Source organism: Lissotriton vulgaris, chromosome 1_1, assembly GCF_964263255.1.
Source record: "Lissotriton vulgaris chromosome 1_1, aLisVul1.2, whole genome shotgun sequence".
Lineage (NCBI taxonomy): Eukaryota > Metazoa > Chordata > Amphibia > Caudata > Salamandridae > Lissotriton > Lissotriton vulgaris.
In genome coordinates, this window is record NC_141685.1 from 105,497,769 (window position 1) to 105,517,146 (window position 19,378).

General features: G+C 45.3%; 1 protein-coding gene across 1 annotated transcript in view; it reads right to left on the reverse strand.

Annotated features, from left to right (window-relative positions):
- Nucleotides 1–19,378, reverse strand: part of LOC147737618 (uncharacterized) — a 68,485-nt gene that overhangs the window by 40,324 nt on the left and 8,783 nt on the right. The window contains exons 2-3 of the mRNA XM_086938748.1: nt 6,333–6,383; nt 4,385–4,503 (exon numbers count right to left, since the gene is read on the reverse strand). The gene's annotated coding sequence lies outside the window, so the exon portion shown is untranslated. The remainder of the gene's footprint in view (nt 1–4,384; nt 4,504–6,332; nt 6,384–19,378) is intronic.

The window sequence follows — 19,378 nt, forward strand, 5'->3', positions numbered from 1 at the left end:
GATTTCTTTGAGGAGAAAATTAATAATATTCACAAGGACTTCCCCCCCTTACCCATTCCAACCCAAGAGCCTGACACAACTATTCCCTCACTAAATCAATTCACAACAGTCTCCCTACTGCAAACGCAAAAAGCTATCTTGGCCTGTAAATCAGGTGCCCCTACGGACTCTTGCCCCCCAGTCATCCTGCACCACCTTATCGAGTCCGTCAATCCTCTAATCAATGCGATTGTGAATGAATCCCTCAACTCCGGTATCGTTCCTACTGAGTGGAAGAAGGCCATAGTCAAGCCCCTCATGAAAAAGCAAAATAAAACCCCTACTGATTTGTCTAATATGCGCCCAATTTCCCTTCTCCCTGCGCTAGGCAAAATCACCGAGCAACTAGTCCATGAGGAATTAAAAAATTTTGTAGAAAATAAACGTATCCTGCACCCACAGCAATCTGGCTTTCGCCCCGGCCATTCCACAGAAACCGCTTTGATTGAGCTGTCAGACACCATCAAGTTCTTGCAGGATGAGGGCAGGCAGGCTGTCCTCATCCTGCTCGACTTAACCGCGGCCTTCGACACCATCTCACATGCTATTCTAATTAATAGAGTGCGTGAGATTGGTGTCTCGGGTTCCGCGCTTGCTTGGATAACTTCATTTCTGTCCAACCGCTCTCAAACGGTCTCCTTAGGCCCCTTTCTTTCTGGCGAACGATCCATCATCTCAGGGGTGCCCCAGGGTTCCATCCTGAGCCCTCTCTTTTTTAATGTATACATGGCCCCCCTTCTCACGTTGATCGAGTCACATGGGATTCTTGTGACATCCTACGCTGACGACACCCAGCTTGTCGTCACTATCGACAAAAGACTCCCTGATGCTGCCATCAGATTCCAAAACTGCCTGTCAGAAGTCTTCTCCTGGCTCAACCTGAATCATCTAAAATGCAACAGCGCCAAAACAGAGATAATACCCCTAGGTAAAGGCACACTCTTTTCCCCCAAAGACTGGTGGCCTCATAACTCCGAAGCACCACCGAGCGCGGTCGTTTCAGCCCGCAATCTGGGCGTTCAATTTGACGCTTCCCTCAGCTTCGATGAGCATGTGCGCATTACCGCAGGGCGCTGTTTCAGTCTAATCAGGCAATTAAAGAAATTTTTTAATTTTCTGCCTATTTCAGCCAGGAAATCAGTCGCGGTGGCGCTTATCCTCTCCCGGCTGGATTATTGTAACGGCCTCTTAGCAGGCATCAAGAAATCCTCTCTTAAAAAACTACAAAGTGTTCAACATGCAGCAGCTAGGCTTGTTTTGAAACTCCCCCGCAGGTCCTCGGCCTCTGCAGCCCTCAACGCCCTCCATTGGCTGCCCCTCCATAAGAGAATCTTATTCAAGCTTCTAGTTACTGTCTTTAAAGCTACCAGGTGCACGGGTCCATCCTACCTGACCAAGCGCTTCCAGCGTTACACTCCAACTCGCTGTTTGAGGTCATCAGGCGCTAATTTCATCTCTGAACCCCGAATAAAATTAAAATCCAAGGGCGGAAAGACCTTTTCTTTTCTGGCGGCTAAGGCATGGAACCGTCTCCCCCCCAACCTGAGGCACGCTCCCTCAGAAAGCCTTTTCAGGAAATCCCTGAAAACTTGGATTTACTCTCAATCTGACTCCTCAGTTCTCGCAGCTATCTGATCCACGCCCCCCATAGTCGACCTTCTGTGTGCTCAGCGCCAAGATGCTCCCTCCGGAGCGAAAGTAGCGCTTTACAAATGCCAATAAATATCAAATAAAATATCAAAATCAGTTATTATTCCCCTATTCAAAAAAGGCAGTAAATCTGAGGCTTCCAATTATCGTCCGATCTCTCTGTTGGACGCCTCAGTAAAGGTCATGAGTAGAATCTTGCTCAAAAGACTAGAAACTTGGGCTACAGACATGAACATTTTAACAAAAGTGCAATATGGCTTTAGGAAAGGTATGGGCACCCTGGAGCAATGTGTAAATTTGGACCTCATTATCAACAAATACACTGTAGTCAAAAAGGGCAATCTTTTTTTATGTTTCGCTGACCTGAGCAGCACGTTTGATTTAGTTGATCACGCTATTCTTTGGCAGGTTTTGCTGGAGTCAGGGGCACCGAAGGAAATTGTCCACTTTCTGGCCAGGCTTTACGAGAAACCATCCTGTAAGGTCCGTTATGGCACCCGAGGCGAATGTACGCCGTTTCTCAAAGTTTCACGGGGTATTCGCCAGGGATGCGTACTGGCCCCTCTTTTATTTTCCCTTTTTATTAATTATATTGATCGCATCTTGGCCGATACCCCAGCAGATGCTCCCCTGATTGGAGGCAAACCTGTCCCAATCTTACTATATGCGGACGACGCTGTTCTTTTATCCCGCACTCAGATTGGTTTACAGCGACTCATTGACAGATTCATGCTGTTTATTCAAAACAGGAGGCTCCGCGTGAACAAAACTAAGACTTATGTAATGTTGTGCGGGCAGTCTGCAAATAAACTGAAGTACAGCTTTTTCTTGGATAGCGACAAGATGACACACGTTAAATCATTTTGTTATTTGGGAATCACCTACGCCAACGACGGGTCTTGGGTACCCGAGTTCGATAACATCAGGTTGAAAATGATGCGGACTACCAGTAGTATATTCCATTTGCATCCAAGCTCGGAACGAGAAGCCTCTTAGATATGATTAACATATATAATATACGTTGTGTTTCTTCTGCATTGTACGGGGCGGGTGTGTGGGGTCAAATTGAGGGCTCTTCGCTCCAAAAAGATGTACATTCATTCCTGGTATAAAACTTTATTTGAAATTGATGTTCTCCTCGACCCCGAACTGGCGGTTGCAATCCCCAAAAAAGAAATCAAACAAACATTTTAAAATTTTAAAAAGAAAGGGCGAGATAAGGTGTATGGCAAGCTAGCCACCGTGAATTTCTACAAGGAACTAAACTTAACTCCGGGGTTTCAAGCCTACCTTTCGAATGTCTCTCGTCCCTCCCATCAATTTGTACTAACCCGAGTCAGGTTGGGTATTGTACATCACCTTGTTGCATTCCCAGACCAGAAAACAAGATCCGAGACTCCCTGCCCGTGTCACAATACCTCACGCCAGAGCTGCTGTCATTTTTTACTTTTTTGTAAATTTTATCACATTTTAAGGGTAAGGTATCTAAAACCTATCCTTTTAAAATACAACATTCGATCTTCAAAGAGCGCTCTAGAGTTACTATCTTCCCTAGAGAACGTGGATATCTGTTTCTTTGTTGCCACTTTTATATTAAAATGTACAGCTGCCAGGAAGAGCATAGTGCTGCTATAACTTTATATATTCCTGTCTGTACATATATGTCTCTTTTAACAGTATATCGTATTTTAATCATGCATTATACCCATCGTATGTAAATGTATGGTCTTTTACCTTTTTGTTTACACATGAATTAACCTCTCCGTGTTTGCCCGAGCCATATTGGAACCTTTGCTTCAAAATGTACAGCTGCCAAGAAAAGCACTTTGTGTGATAATTCTATTTATTCCTGTCTGTACATGCATGACCCTTTTTTAGCTTTAAATTATACCTTTAACTATGTATTGTTGCCCAGCGTACGCCAGTGTATGTTCTCTTCTTCTTTTATGAATTATTCTCGAGTTCACTTGAGTCACTTTGTTTTTAGAATAATTACGTATGCAATGAATTGTTTTTATATGTTTTATGCTTGTATGATTTGTATTTCTCAAATCGAATAAAAGCTTATGACTTGACTTGACTACACAAGGCATAAAAAAAGTTGACTTGAAGTATAGACCCCAGCTTACCAGCAGATCCATAAGTAATCGACACTTTCACGGAGTGATAGGGGCCATTAGTTCTTCAATTTCTCTGCCACTGTTTTTAATCTCAACATGGACCAGGAAGATCACATTAACTATATTGCGGCAACTGGTCGATGGTTGATCTTATATTCAGACTTTCACCAATCTCACATCTTATGACACAACATCCTCAGTCCTACTATGCTCATCCGGCGTACTTATTCAAAGATCTGCAACAAAGTGCCCTCTGGTGGTGCCCGCCAGGCATTGTAGCGCCGGCCTGGTGAGGAGTATATCCCAATGATGAAGCATGTCACCTTCAGGTGAGTGAACGCAACATGTCTTAAAAGCACATGCTTCCTAGGGTGACTGCGTTCATTTACAGATAATGTCGCTGGGACTGAGCCTCCGGAACAGTATACTGTGATTTGACTGTGTTTTATTTTAACAAATGTACATAGCAGATATTGTCCCTTGCTTGTTTCACAAAAATGATCGGATACCTGCCTCGGAGCGCACTTCTTACAGACGAGTATGGGGTTATCATGTTGCTGCTACAAGCTCCTTACCTGTGTGAGTTATCAGGATCGATGCAGGGAGGAGACCGAAACCAGCCACACATGGAGATCAATGACAAATACTGAAGATTAACAGAGCTTCCAAGCTGGTGACCATTACTTAATTGACCCTGAAAATAAAAGACACGTTTTTAGTATTCTGGTGACTCATGACCATAAAAAAAAGGTTATAAATTCAATATTATGTCAAATACTTAAAAAATGGAACTGGATGTGCTGAATCAGATGTTGTCCCAGGTCATGCATGACCCCTTCCGCCACTATTGCTTATGGGACTTGTAGTTTTGTTTTTCTCATTAAAAGGATGGGCTCTAAAGTCCCAGTGTTCTAAGCGATGTTGATTAAAATCAGAGGCCTGAGTGAGGGTGAAGCATGACACTGCTCTGCTTAGCAGTGAGATGAATGACAGTTCACCAGCCCTTCCATTCTTTGACAGACAGACGCTCGTCAGTCGTTTATATTTTTTTGCAATGACAAAGAAACCTTTATTGCAGCTTGTTTCACTGAATAGATAAAACCCCTGGGTGTGTTTATTTAACTACTGACAAACATGAACAATCAAGAACATGAGTTTCTGGAAAACTATCCAGCACCCAATCAGAATCAGCCGCCCTTCACACCCAGGAATTCTTGAGGCTTTGGAGAGGATGAATTGCACGTGGTATAAGAGGAACACTACATTGACTCAAAGCTCACTTCTCAGGGATGTACTGAATTGCCAGCCTCATGGCACACTTAGCCAGCTCTTCACCTCCTCCTCCTCAAACTGCTGACCAGCTATCAGGGCAAATGAGCCTGCAGCAAAGCATCGCTGGCTTGGTTCCACACCGGACCAGGGAAGGTGGTCAACTCCATACTCCTCCGAGTCAGCAAGCAACTAACCTAACCCCACATGAATGTTCCCCATCACAACTATTTTAATGGTACAAAGTTATGTTTCTGCCAAATGATTGAGTCAAAAATTGAAAGGTTTTACTTTGAAGTGCTGAAAGAGAACTCATGAAGTTTTTCAATATTTCTGAGTCTGCCACAGAACACAGGAGCATTATTTCTCTACAGCAGCAAATCATGTATGTGCCCTGTAGAAAGCACGTTTGAATGAAACATGGAATGCATTGCAGCCTAAAATCCATGCAACAACATAGAGTGCAAGATAACTTGTGTTATTATTCCAGCAGAACAAAATGCCATACCTCATATGTACGTCATTTTAAAGACAAACCCAGAAAAATGTATGGTCAGTGTTGTTCTTCTGCCAGTTAAAAGACAATCTCCAATAACGTGTCAGGAAATAAAATACTATGAGAAATCCTACTCTATGGCAGGGTGCTGCCTGCCACTATATTGCAGGTTACTTCCAACATAATCTGATTTATACATACATCCTCCAGGGTGCTGCCAGCTATCGGGTCTGCACACAGCAGACTGGAGCCACTCAGGAAGGAGGTAAGCTCTTCATTTCATCTTAATCCCATAGGTTACATTCACAGCCTGATGGGTCCGGAGAACTTTATCCTCGCTCTAACTACACCGAGCAGATAGACGTAGCCCATCATAGGCTGTGTTGTGTGCTGGGTGGTGCCTGGCATCATATTATCGTTGGCGGGAGGATGAAGCTCTGATAGGAGCTGCTACAAGAAGAGCAGAGAAACAGGACCACAGATCGCCTCAGAGCGACAACTGCCCAGAAGCTGAAGAAAGACCTCTGAAACAGCAAAACTCCTACACCCTAGAGATTCTCCAGGGTAAGCAAATGATGGTAATGAAATGCAAACTGCAGCATTAAGGTCACACACTACAAAATCTTTCCCTTTAAACCAAAGGTAACAGCCTACAAGAAAAAACTAACCAAAAAGCATCACAACTAGAAAATGCATTTCCAAATGCTTCAAAAGAGAAACAGTTAATACAAATGAACAATATTAAACTTTGTTGGTACCTTAATAATGTGCTTACTTCTGGGCTTCACTCCATCTGCAGCAATAACGCTCTGAAAGGAGAAATTACTGCTGTGAGTCTCAGAGTCTTCAGTATTACTGGTCTCAGTCACGAAGACTGCGGTGTCGGAAGATAACTTTCTCTTATTTGGCTTTATTGTTCCACCAATCACACCATCGCTTTTAGCCGACACGCTACTGTCAGCAGCATTATAACTTCAGGCAGATCAGCAAAGCGGATATCACCACTCACATTGGGTGAACAGACTTGTCTCTGCTACATACATCCACTCTGTTCTCAAATTTGCTTGGGGCTGTCAAAATGCAAAGAGCTGCAATATATTTGCCACACTTTCCTGACTACCTTGTTTTTAAAAGTTGTGACATTCAAGTGTGATTCTTGGTTCATCTGCAAGCTGAATTTTTTTAGAGGTTCTATTGCCACACAATACTCGTCCCACATTCCAGTTTGTCCACAGGGTGTTTCAGCCCTGGCAGGTTATCAACTGCCTGTTTTGCAGATAATTTCAGATAGTTTCAGTAAGAAACTGAATTATTATTTGCGGTAGACGAGGAACAATCCCAACCGTTGTCAGAGTGAACTTTCAAAGCCGTTCAATTAACCTAGGATCAACCCCCTGGTACCTAAGCACCGAACAGGCAGGCTTAACTTAAGATAATATGTAAAACATTTATGCAGAAACCAAACAAGTAAAAGTCAAAATGCAAAACAATAAAAAACCCAAACCGAAATAGAAAAATAAAGTAAAATGTATTGCACAAAATGACACTAAAATGACAAAATCCATTAAGGGGAATTAGATATGAACTATAAAGCTGTAAGAATCACAAGGTGCCAAAGGATGAATGGCCCGGGCATAGAGTAGTCTCTCTGGAGCTGACTGCCAAGTCAGAGGAAACCGGAGGCCACGTCCTGCAAGCACATAGTGCAGGAATTAGCCGCAGTGGTCCAAAAAGACATCTAGTGCTCCAGGATCAGATAGGCTTGCTGGCCTACAGGGGGATTCACTACAGGTTTGGGCGCAAAGTGCTTAGAGTATTGAGAACAGGCAGCAGATGCCCAGCAGGACAATAGCAGACGGTTGAAGGCAGCAAGGCCCGGACGAGACTGAAAGGGAGTGACAACTCTGGCCTTCACCATCAAGCAACAGCGTAGTGGAGCTCAGCGGGAGGACAACCCGGTGACTGCCACCCACTGGGGCTGGGTCCCCCACAACAAGGCAGGCTGGTCTGGTGATGTGGTAAGAGATATAGCAGCCATGTCCTCAGCGAGAAACAAGAAGGATCAGAATCTAAAAAAGATGCTGACCAAGCTCACGATGACTGGCAGCGGAGAAGGGAGGCTCTCCCCAACGACACAAATCAGCCAAGATGTAGACACCTCTGAAGCCCCAGTTACCCACGCCTTGTTAGAGTCGCTATTTGGTGCATTAAGAGGCGACTTGCAGACGCTGAAAATGGAAATAGCGGGGAAGATGAAGGAGATAACCGATGGAGGCCACACGTTCCCAAACAGCATCAACGTCCCGCCTTATGATAAGGCGGGATGTCGATGCCGTTGGGGACCGTGTGGCCTCCTTCGAGGATCAGGAGCAAGCCTGGGAAGAGGAGGTGGAGCATCTACAGCAAGAGATATTCCGGCTCAAGGCTCAACATAGCGATCTCCAGGCACACACAGAAGACCTGGAGAATCGGTCTTGGCGAATCAACATCCGCGTTAAGGAAGTTCCACCTAAAGAAGAAGGGCCAGACATCACACAATACCTGCAGGGTCTCTTCAGGAGCATACTGGGCACCCCCACCGGATATTTTGGCTTACATTCCAGACTTTCAACTAAAAGAGTGTACACTACGTACTGCCAGGGACAAGCAACCACTAAGATATCAGGACCACTCTATAGCTTTGTACCAGGACCTGGCTCTAATACCCCTTCAAAAGTGTTGGGTGTTCCGAGTGGCAACCACGCGTCTTCAAAATCAAGGAATACCGTATTCTTTGGGTCACCCTTTCCGGCTGATTTTCATATGGCAGGGCAAACTCCTCCAGCTCAGATCCATGCAGGACACTTGCCAGGTGCTGGGCATCGAGAATCCAATCCAGGAGGAGATAGAGGGCCCACAAAATAAAACTCCTCGAGAAAGATGGCATAAGGTCTACGGGAGGCGTACAACAGAGTGAGCAACGAGACCGGACCCCAAGACCATGGCACAAGAAAGACTGGCAGTGCTGAAGACATTGTCGAAGGAGACATTCCCCCATGATGACACGTGAACGACTGAGGGACAGATAAGTGACATTTTCAAGGCTTGTTGGGCGGCGAAGAAGTCTGTGGGGAGCGTAGAGACACGGGGAGTGTAGAGACATGGGTAACAGGCCACACACATTCCCAACTATTCCGACTTCCAAGGACGCGCACGTATGAATGGCGGGCCCTGGACAATTTGAGGTTAATGGGTTTCTAAGTTTGGGTTAGGGAGGGGAGGGTGGAGAACTGGTATGCAGGTTAAAGGCGTTGAAGAGAGGATCACAGGGCAATGGAGGCCGGGCAGACGTTGGGAGCTCAGGGGTAAGAGGGATCACAGGGACCCAAATACAGGCCAAAGCTGGTGCACTCACTATGACACGCTATTTCCCAGCCCACACTGAAAATTCTCACTCTGAATGCGAGAGGCCTCAACAATTCCAATAAAAGGAGATCCATCCTTTCCTACCTGGATAACATGGAGGGAGATGTGTGCCTCCTCCAGGAGACACAGCTCCTCTCCAAAGACTGGCATAGAATGAGGTCACAACTCTTTCCCCAGCAGTTCTTTTCATCCACCCTGGATAAGAAGGCGGGTGGCTATTTTAGTAGCCAAACGTTTTAAGGGGACAGTGGGGGGAAAAGGTGGCCGAAATCAAAGAGGTTGATGGGAGCAGGGCCATCGATAGTGTAGGTGTTGGTATGAGTATTTTTTATGCCGAAATTGTGTTGCAAACCGCCAGAGTTACTGCTCCCGCAATCACCCTTCACCCGATATACGATCAATCCAGGGGCTGCCTCAATTGCCCATAGATAGGAAAGGGTCCCCCCACACCCCTATACCAATAACCATTTCAAATACCAACCCCACCAGGGAAGGTGCTAATAGGTTAAACAGGCCCAGGGGCTCGAATCAGAACAGGTTGTCTAGTACCTCGTGCATTAATGTTCCTGTCGCCCCAAGTATGAATGGCTAATCAGGATGTCCTGAGTCTGCCGCCCGCTGCTTGCCCTTATGTGTTGGTACTGGCAGGAGTACCTACTTTAAAGAGGGATCAGCATGAGTCATGGGACCAGCTACGCAATAAATGTGCGGACTGGCTATCAAGGCATAGAAGCTTCCATGTATCCGAAATAAAGGATATTATTATGGCACGCAGGGTTGGGTGAGTCAGTGCATCTACAAAAAATATCGAAGGGTAATAATAATAATAATAAGAAGAAATTTTTAAAGCGCCTGGTTACACTAAGGCCAGTGTGTCCCCGCGCTATGATACGGCTAGCAATATTTAAGAGTACCAAGTATCTCTATCTCTATCCCCACAGAGGAGCCCACCCCCCTCTACCCTGAAGGGAAGAGGTATGTTTTCAGTTGTTTACGAAACACCAATTCTGAGGTCTCCGGCCGCAAGCTAGGTGGGAGTCTGTTCCAGTGTAAAGTATTATAATTAACTTTCGCAGACTTTCTTTGGTGAGACACCTACTAAGGGGTTGCGAATTTATAACACCTAATAGCACTAACATATGCGCACTACCCCTTGGTTATTTCTACAAACCAAGTCATGCTCCTTTCACCAACAAATCCTCTTGAATTACTACCTCTATTAGGTTCCAGGCCTTGTCTGGATTAGAGACCCAAGACTGACTATCAACTTTTGCGGAAAATACTGATCCTGATATTAGGTTACCTCATGCTCTGCCAGTAACTGAGTGTACTATTCCCACAACCCACTTTTCCCCCCTATGCAAACTAAGGCCTCAGCAAGTTCAGACCTCCTCATCTTAAGCTGGAATGTTGCAAGATTGTACTCTAAACTGGTTAGTGGAAACATGAATCTTATTAACATTTGTTTAGAGGCCCTGTTGCACACCCAGAGGCTATCAGCGCCTTTACCAAACTCAGTGGAGCCATTAAATCCTTGCTGTCTAAACCCATTTGTAGAGTACTGCACGATCTAGATGGTTCAATCAGGAGTGCTCAATTGTCAACAGGAAGCTCTGCAAGGCCCTATCTCAAAGCCCTAGGTGTAATGATTTGGTCAAGTCCTTACGGTTGACATATAAGCAGGCTATTGCTAATAGGAAGGAACAGTTATTAGGTGAGCACTGGTATGCGCTCATTAATGTTGCCAGCTTAAGTAATGGGAATATATTTGGGACTACTATTAAAGATTTATGATCAATGGGACAACCGTTCTCTCCCATCAGCTGCAACATAATGAGCGCTACCTGGAAAAGTCACTTTTCCACTATTTACCAAGAGCCTGCCTTTGAATCCGACCCTTTTATTAACAGGGTGCCACCTGGAGTCTCATTATCAATAAACGAGGTTGAGGAGGCTATACGTCAGAGTGCGGGCAATAAAACTCCAGGCCCTGATGGGTTGTCCATCGATCTTATTAAATAAAAACCCGATTTTTGGGCCCCACTGTTTTTAATATTCTAACCAATGCCCCACTGCCTAAGACATGGTCTACTAGCACGATTGTTCCCATTTTTAACAAGCATTTACAATGCAATGGTCTCAGCATCATTAAAGGTAGAGCTATTGGCATTGCTCATGACATTTTTTTTTTCTTTAAATCATAAATAAATGGCATTGTCATTTACATTGCCAATAGCTTAATCGTTAAATAAATGGCATTGTCATTTACAATGGGCAACTGCAAGACTTTGTTTGTAATGTAAGCCATGCTTTTGCAGTACTGTTGAATTTCATTATCCTCGCCTTGTGCTATTTTTCAGCCGTATATATGGAAATCCTTATAATGAAAAAATTACCACAATTAATTTAAAGTGATTAATATATGTAGTCAGTGGCATTGACCCAGCCCTTCTAGACCTTCTTTGGACATATATAAACAAATCAACAACCCAGGAGGCGTGGCCATGTAGGGATTACTGAGTTAAGCATACTGTAGCGCTTTAAAATCTGAGTTCAGTTTGATGAGGATCCAGAGCCCTACGGTCCCTCGACCTAAAAAGGAAGTTTTCAAGGTTTTTTACATCCATTTCTCGCTTGTTTGTTTTTTGTGGTGAAGCTGTAAGCTATTGTTGTTAGGAACCCCCCGGCCTGGTCTTGAAGATGTGGTCATAGACTGGAGTCTGTAGCAATTCTTTGTAAAGCCTTACATTTTGCACAGCAGTACGTGATCTACAACTGGTGTTAAAAATTTCAGAGACTCTTTGCTTTAAGCGGATGTGAAATGCAAACCTCTCACTAGGTAGTACCTGGGGCCTTGGTAAAGGGGTGCCAGAGAAGTGGATCTGGTGGTGTTTACATGTTAACTCAGCCACTTGGCCATTTCCTAGGCCACCACCGCCCCCTCTCACCTCCACACATCAGTAAATTTACTATTCTAACCAGAGCTTTTAAACTTTCATGGTCCAAGCGTGAGGATCCCATTCAGTCTAGGTTTTTACTTTGCATTCTGGAACTTGGAGTAATGTTACAGAGTGCAGGGAAAAACTCTAGATTGCTTTAGGTACTTTCCCATGGGCAACGCAGGAGCTCTGTTGTAACTCCAACCCTAGACTATCTGTAGACCAAGCGCATGATTAGTTGAACTTCTAGGGAGAAATTTATGTGAGGTCAAGGCTTTGGCAGTCTGGTTTGGAAGATGTTTTCAGTGCATATTTTCACGTTCCGACGTGAGCATGATGATTTCTTTTTTTAAAGGACAACCAGGACAGGGTAATATGGGTCCCACTAACATGTAGCAATATGGTAACCATTTCCTGCTTTTAGCTTTTTTGTAGAAGGCACTCACAGTGACCACTCAGTGAACGTTCACGAAAGCCTACAGAAACATAACAAAATAAAAGAAACATCATTTCGGCAGCAGCAAGCTTGTGCATTTTGCTACGTGTTGAGCCCTCGTGAACCAGGGAACGGGATTTGTGACACACCACACACTATGATGTAAAATAAATTAATGAAATGATTTTTGGGCGTGCCTGGATACTCTGTTGTTGGAGACCTGATCCAACATTCCACCACCGAGCACTGTCTCTCGCGCGCAGATCCAGATCAGCATTCATTCAGCGCGAAGGCTCTCGCCCCTTCCGCGCGATCTCCGTTTTGTAACCACTGCCGCCTTTGATCCTCTGTGGGGGGGGGGGGGGGGGGGGGGGGAATTTGGGGGGGGGGGGAGCTGGGATGCCTTTTTTTTTCTCTCCCAGCACAGGTGCAAAGATGACTTGCATAAATACAAACAGATAGCGCATGAGGGATTTGGAACAAATTCCCCTTCCATCTGTTAGCTGCAGACTGCGCTCTAAAGCTGGCTGACCACCCACCCGCTCATCCACACACCCACTTGCTGACAATAAAAAAAATATGAAAAAAAGACGAGATTACCGCAGAATTGGAAAAACTGGCAGCTGTTAAAAGAATTGCTCATTAGTATAAATTGGAAAGCGCCGAGCAAAGCAGGAAGAGGCGACAGAGCGCGAGCCTGTGTTTTCAGATGAGCAATATTTCTGCAATATATGCCTGGCATGTAGTTGTTAAACATTTATTTTGGACATAAAATATGCTTATTTAGTTGTGTTACCAGGTGGCTTTATGTCACTGGGATCCAGTATGTTTCCAGACAGAGTCTTTCATTGGTCTACCAAATGCATTCTGTGACTTGTAGTCCTGGCACTCTTTCATTTAATTTGAGCCAAGCTGACTTTTCTTGTGCACTTGCCTTGTAAAACCCTATGCGCTACCTTCTAAGATAGATTATATGACGGTTACTTGATGACTCAATGTCACTTGGAAATTTACCTTCTCAACCTTACCTTGCTGCAGAAAGTCGCGCCGGGCATAGTAAGAGACATTGGGAGCAGGCACCTAGCGCTGAACCTGGGCGGGAAACATACACGGACAGTTCACGGCTCCCCACAGCCCGTCTCGCTTCCCAGCAGCCCGGGCTCTCAGCCCTGGCGACCTCATCAGCGGGAGGGGGCGGGAAAAAGACACGGACAGCGGGAGGGGGGCGGGAAACATACAGGGACAGCGGGGCAGAAGGCAGGGGGAAGAAGGCAAGAGGACAGCGGGGAATGGCTCACCTTCACTGCGAAGGAAACAAAATGGCGGCCTCACACTTCCGAAATTTTTCGGATTCGGGGGCGTGTTTTGCTGTTTTGAGTGACAGACAATGTCACTGTCTAAAGAACAGCAAAACTTACGCCCCCAAATCCGAAAAAGACGGAGCTTCTTTGGAGGGTCGGCTCTCTCCTCCAATGGCTGGCCTCCGTTTTGGAAGCCAGCCAATGGAGGAGAGACAGGGCAGGGAGGCGGGTTCTAAAGCCCTACTAAGTAACATTAAATCTCCGGACCGGAAGCTGCGCTTTGCGCAGCTTATAGGTCCCTCGACCTAAAAAGGACGATCGCACACAACCTTGTTGCTGTAGACCGATCTCCCTCATAGATAACACCCTTAAAATTTTAGGCAGCATTTTATACTCAAAACTTTTAACCTGGACAGAGGACAATCAGATTTTAGAACAATGCCAACTAGGTTTCAGGGGTAAAGTTTGCACAAACGAGCAAAGTCTTAATCTTAATTTGATCAAAGGGAAGTACACTATTGCACAGCACTCGCTACTTTACTTAGCTTTTATGGAGCAGTCCTCAGCTTTCGATTCTGTCAATAGGTTCCGTCTATGGTTCATCCTTTTAGAATATGGACTGGATGAGGCCCTTGTTCATTTTTTGGCCTATCTCCATACGGACCTGAAAGCGCGCGTCAGGATTGGTGGTGGGGAGAAGTTTCCAATTACATCAGTGTAGATAGAGGGGTCACTTATAAGGTCCCAAAGGCGAGACCTACTGGCTATGTTATGTTATGTTATGTTAAAAAAATTTGTTACCGCGCACGGACACCAATTGGTTTCATGGCGCTCAAAGACAAGCGGAGATAGCAGAGCAGTAGGGTGTGGACAGAGGGATTAATCATAAGCTAACTGAAAAAGATAAGTTTTAAGAGATTTACGGAAAGTGATATAGCCAGGAGAGAGTCGGATTGAAAGAGGGAGGGAATTCCAGGTAAAAGGAGCAAGAAAGGAGAAACAAGAACCACCATGTTTTTTACGTTTGAACCTAGGGGTGATTAAGAGGTTGTGGGCAGAAGACCTAAGATGCCTCGAGGGGATGTAACGTTTAAGACTGAGGGAAGTGAAAGCAGGGGCAAGGGCAAAGGGAGACTTAAAGACAGTACAGCCCATTTTGAAAATACAGCGGGAAGCGACCGGAAGCCAATGCAATCTCTTCAACAGGGGCATGACATGTTGGTGCTTTGGCTGTTGGAAAACCAATCTGGCCGCCTGATTTTGTACCAGCTGGAGCCGATGGAGGTGGTAAGCAGGAATCCCCACATACAAGCAGTTGGCATAGTCAATGCGAGAGGTGACAAGGGCCATAATAACAAGTATAAGAGCCTCTATAGATAAGAACCTTCGGATTTTACAAATTCTGCGTAGGTGGTAAAAGCAGGCCGAGGTAACGGTGTTGATTTGAGGTCTCATCGAGAGGTCACTAGAAATGATGACACCAAGGCTCCTCACGGACTTGACCGGGCAAGGTGGAGGGCCAAGAGCTTGGGGCCAAAAGCTGGAACTCCAAGGGTTTGAGGACCCTCCTGTTAAGACCAACTCTGTCTTGCTGTGGTTAAGCTTTAGCTGACTGAAATTCATCCACTCAGAGATGGTGAGCATGCCAATCCTTGTTTACCTGATGGGCATTGGCTGACCGTTACCTGGTTACTGAGGGCCTAGTGAGGTTGAGACATATTAGGGGGAGTTTTAGCCACATCAGATGATGCTGTGCACGCCCAAGCCTAGGTAGCAATGAGGCGCAGTCGGCAGTGCTGACTGTGAGTGTTTTCTTTCACTTTCAATTGACGGGGCTGCCCCCCTTTAGTCTGGTGAAAGCCAAAAACAGAATTCAAGTCGATCTTCTCATCACACAGACTTTTTAGGCGAAAAAATTGTCAATGTTTGCTGAGGCCCTTCAAAATAGTTACCCAGCTCCAAAAATGAGGGTCAATGAACATTCATTGCAAAGACAGTTTTGGTGAGATGCACACCTTTTTTGTTGTTCGCTTCTAGCTTTCTCCATATTCATTCATTTTCAACCTTTGTTCGGCGTGCAAGCTTGCTCCGCGCTCCGCCCAATTGCGCTGCAATTGTGAAGCCAAACTGAAGAGGAGCCAATTATGACCCCGTCAAGCTGCACAGCCGTGCCTTCAAATAAGTCCAATAAATCAAACTCATGTTATACTTCCGTTAATCCATATTTACTCCATTTGTATCAATCTTTTTATCCTTTGTTTTCTTCGATTTATTTTACTCATTTCATTTCTTTGTCAACGTCTTTTCACAACAACACAGGAGAAACGTGTTTCCACAGGTCACAATTTATTCAAGAACACTTGCATTTCGGGATTACCCTTCGTCAGGGGTTTATCTGGGGGAAAATATATACACAACTATCAATAAAATCCAACTTCTAAGTTTCTGTACATAAGCATCAAGCCAAGTGTAAAGCGTCATTTATCAGTGCTATCTACTACAACAGTCAAACAGTGTGCAACATTTCATTGCTCATTTTTCAAACTCCACAGCTCAGTCACAATACCCTCCTCAATTTAATACATCACATAGCTCCCTTTTTGATGTGGAAAACTAAACCGTTAATATAACTTACATGTTAGTGGATTGGCAATCGCATCCTTTGGGGAAACTTTAAAGTACATCAAGACCTCCAGTTTTCCCCTGAGCCCTCCATCTAATCTCTGTTCCAGTTTAAGCAATCGAAGAATTAAACCCCATACCCCGCTTACCGTGACTAGTGTTCGTTGGCTATTTAAATGCATCATTATAATCCGCTTTACGCGTTTTATCAGAACTTTCCCGTACCATCTCACGTTCTATCTGCGGTTACCCCCGCACTCCTTTACAATCAGTGTCATGATTAGGGGTGTCCACAGATAGAGGGCTTACAGAGTCGTATTGGTAAAGAGCCAGGCCTTCAAGGCCTTACGGAATGAGTTTCCAGAATCGAAATTGAAAGAGGAAGGGAGTTCAACAAATTGTCCGCAGCAAGCGAAAAGGACCTCCCCCATCTAGATTTTCTGAATCTAGGCACAGTCACCGAATTACTTTAAACTCAGTTCTCCGACCCAAAGGAAGCCAAGGAAGGCTCTTGATGGCAGCCGCAACAGAGTGGAATTTAGGAGGGCCCATCACCAGCCTGGCAGCAGCATTCTGCACAAGTTGGAGCCGGTGTAGGAGACCCTTATTGATCCCTACATAAAGGGCATTGCAGTAATCCAATCTGGACAACACAAGGGCCACCACTGCCTGTTTCTGCGTGGAGGGGGAGAGAAATTGACATATCTTTCTGAGAGTTCTTATCATTCCGAAGCAGGTGGAGACTTCTATTTATTTGGGGGCCCAAGGAGAGGGAGGTATCAACTATGATGCCTTGATTTTCGGCACTGAGGCCAGGGTGAGGGCCAGATCCAAGCGTATCTGGCTTCCAGGCCCTGGACCAAATCTCCTGATGGTCTCCAAAAATTAAAATATCAGTTTTATCCCCATTGAGTCTTAGATAGTTCTCTACCATCCATGCAGCTACCACCTGCATGCAGTTTTTAACATTTGCTACTGATGCTTCAACACTCTCCGTGATGCTAATCATGATTTGAGTGTCTTCAGCATGGGATAACACTTCTAGGCCAAAAGATCTTACAACCCTGGCAAGCGGGGCAGCATAAAGGTTAAAAGGGTGGGATTCAATAAGGATCCCTGGGGAACTCCGCAGAAAAGCCGTTTAGGAGCAGAAAGGAATTGACCCATCGTAACTCTTTGAGCCTGTTTCGTAATGAAAGAAGTAAGCAAATTAAGGGCGTAGCACTCGATCCCTATTTCCCGGAGCCTCCCAGCCAATCTAAGGGGAGAGATGGTCTCGAAGGCTGCCGTTAGGTACAGAAGGGTCAGTAAGGTGGTGTGACCTGCGTCGAGCTGTTGTCGAATGTTGTTAAAAACAACGGTTAACACTGTCTCGGTACTGTGCTCACTTCTGACCCCATGTTGCGAGCCATCGAGCAACTGATGATCCTCCAGATAGGTGCTAAGATGGAGGTTCAGGTGTTTCCCCAAGATTTTAGCTGGGACGGGCAACAGGAAATTGAACTGTAGTTCTTTAGTTCCGCCGGATCCAGAGAGGGCTTCTTTAAGAGAGGTTTAACCACAGCCATTTTCCAGGCAGTCGGATACTGGCCAGAAGTAATAATGGCATTAAGAACTAATGTCAAAGGAGGAACAATAGCCTCCATTCCTAGATTCAGGATCTTCAGGGGACAGGGCTCCATAGGGGAGCCATATCTAATTCCCCTTACCATCCGCTCCTCGTCTTCTTGAAGTATAGGGGGAAAGGCGCTCAAGCGGCAATCCTTTGGAGGAGCTACCAGAGAATCCAAAGGACGATCGGCCTTTGACCCTACGACATTGGATATCTCCAGGGAGGTCTATATGTCCTTGATTTTGTCAGTATAAAAGCATGCCCTTTTATCACGTAGCTCCTGGGAGACCTCGGTGTTGGCAGAGGCCGAGGGGGCTAGGAGGGAATTAATCACAGTGAAAAGAGTTCCCTCTGGGATTTAATGGATTTCGTCATCTTGGAATAGTAGATAATCTTTTCTTCATTAATAGCTAGCCTATATTCCTTCAATCTGAGTTTATGCAGGTCCCTTTCGGCTGGGATAAGCTCACGGCGCCATATTTTTAGGTCTCGCCTGTCGATGCGCATGCGCATCGAGCAAGGCGAGAGTATTGGCACTTATCCGCTCTTTATCCACACTGCAAGGAATCGTGGCGATTCCTTGCAGTGCACGAGAAATTTAAGCTCAATGCGCATGCGCATTGAGCTTAAATGCGCGTGCCACATGCCCCCAGCCGCCTGCCTTGCCTACTCTCTCTCACAGCCTCCCCCAGCTCCGCCCCCTCACTACTTGATTGCACGGCCGCTAGGCCGTGCCTCCCCTACTCTCCTCCCCCCTCCTCCTCTCCTCCCGCCGTGCCTCCCCTACTCTCCTCCCCCCTCCTCCTCTCCTCCCCTGCCTGCCTGCCGCTACCGGACGACAACAAACCACAATTTCTAATGTGATAAATGCACGCGTGTGTGCTCTGTGATATTTTTAAGCTGTCGTATATTTGCATTAAAAATGCCATATACACCGGAATGTTATTCGCTCGGTTGGTTCGTGTTAAGCGTTGTACTATTTCCATTAAGGATCAGTATATTTAAATAGAATTAGCGTGGACAATAAATCTCGCACTAAAATGTATGTATGCTGTTGGTCTTCATTTGCATTGACGTTTCAAGCTGCCTGTTTAGCTGAAACCCGCAAAACGTGTATATACAAATAACATCCATGTTAATTCCGTAATTCAGTTTAAAAGTAGTGATCGGTGTTTGTGTTTTAACGTAGCCTATTTCAGGTGGCCAAGGCTAGAGTGAAATGTGCATGTCAATAACGCACTTTAGCGCTGGCTGGTAGCTTTTACACGTTTCAGATTAAATACGGAGGCCCTGCACTTTTTTTTCGCAGCACCATAATGCTCACTCATATTTACTCTTGTGCTATGACTTTTCTAAAAAATAATAATAATAATAATAATTTCGGTTTATTTCCTACAAAATTAACCGATTGGAACAGAACCGAGCAGAGCTGTGGCATGGGATGAGGGTAAGCGCCCGCGGCCCCCACCTCGGGCGCAATTCTTTCTAA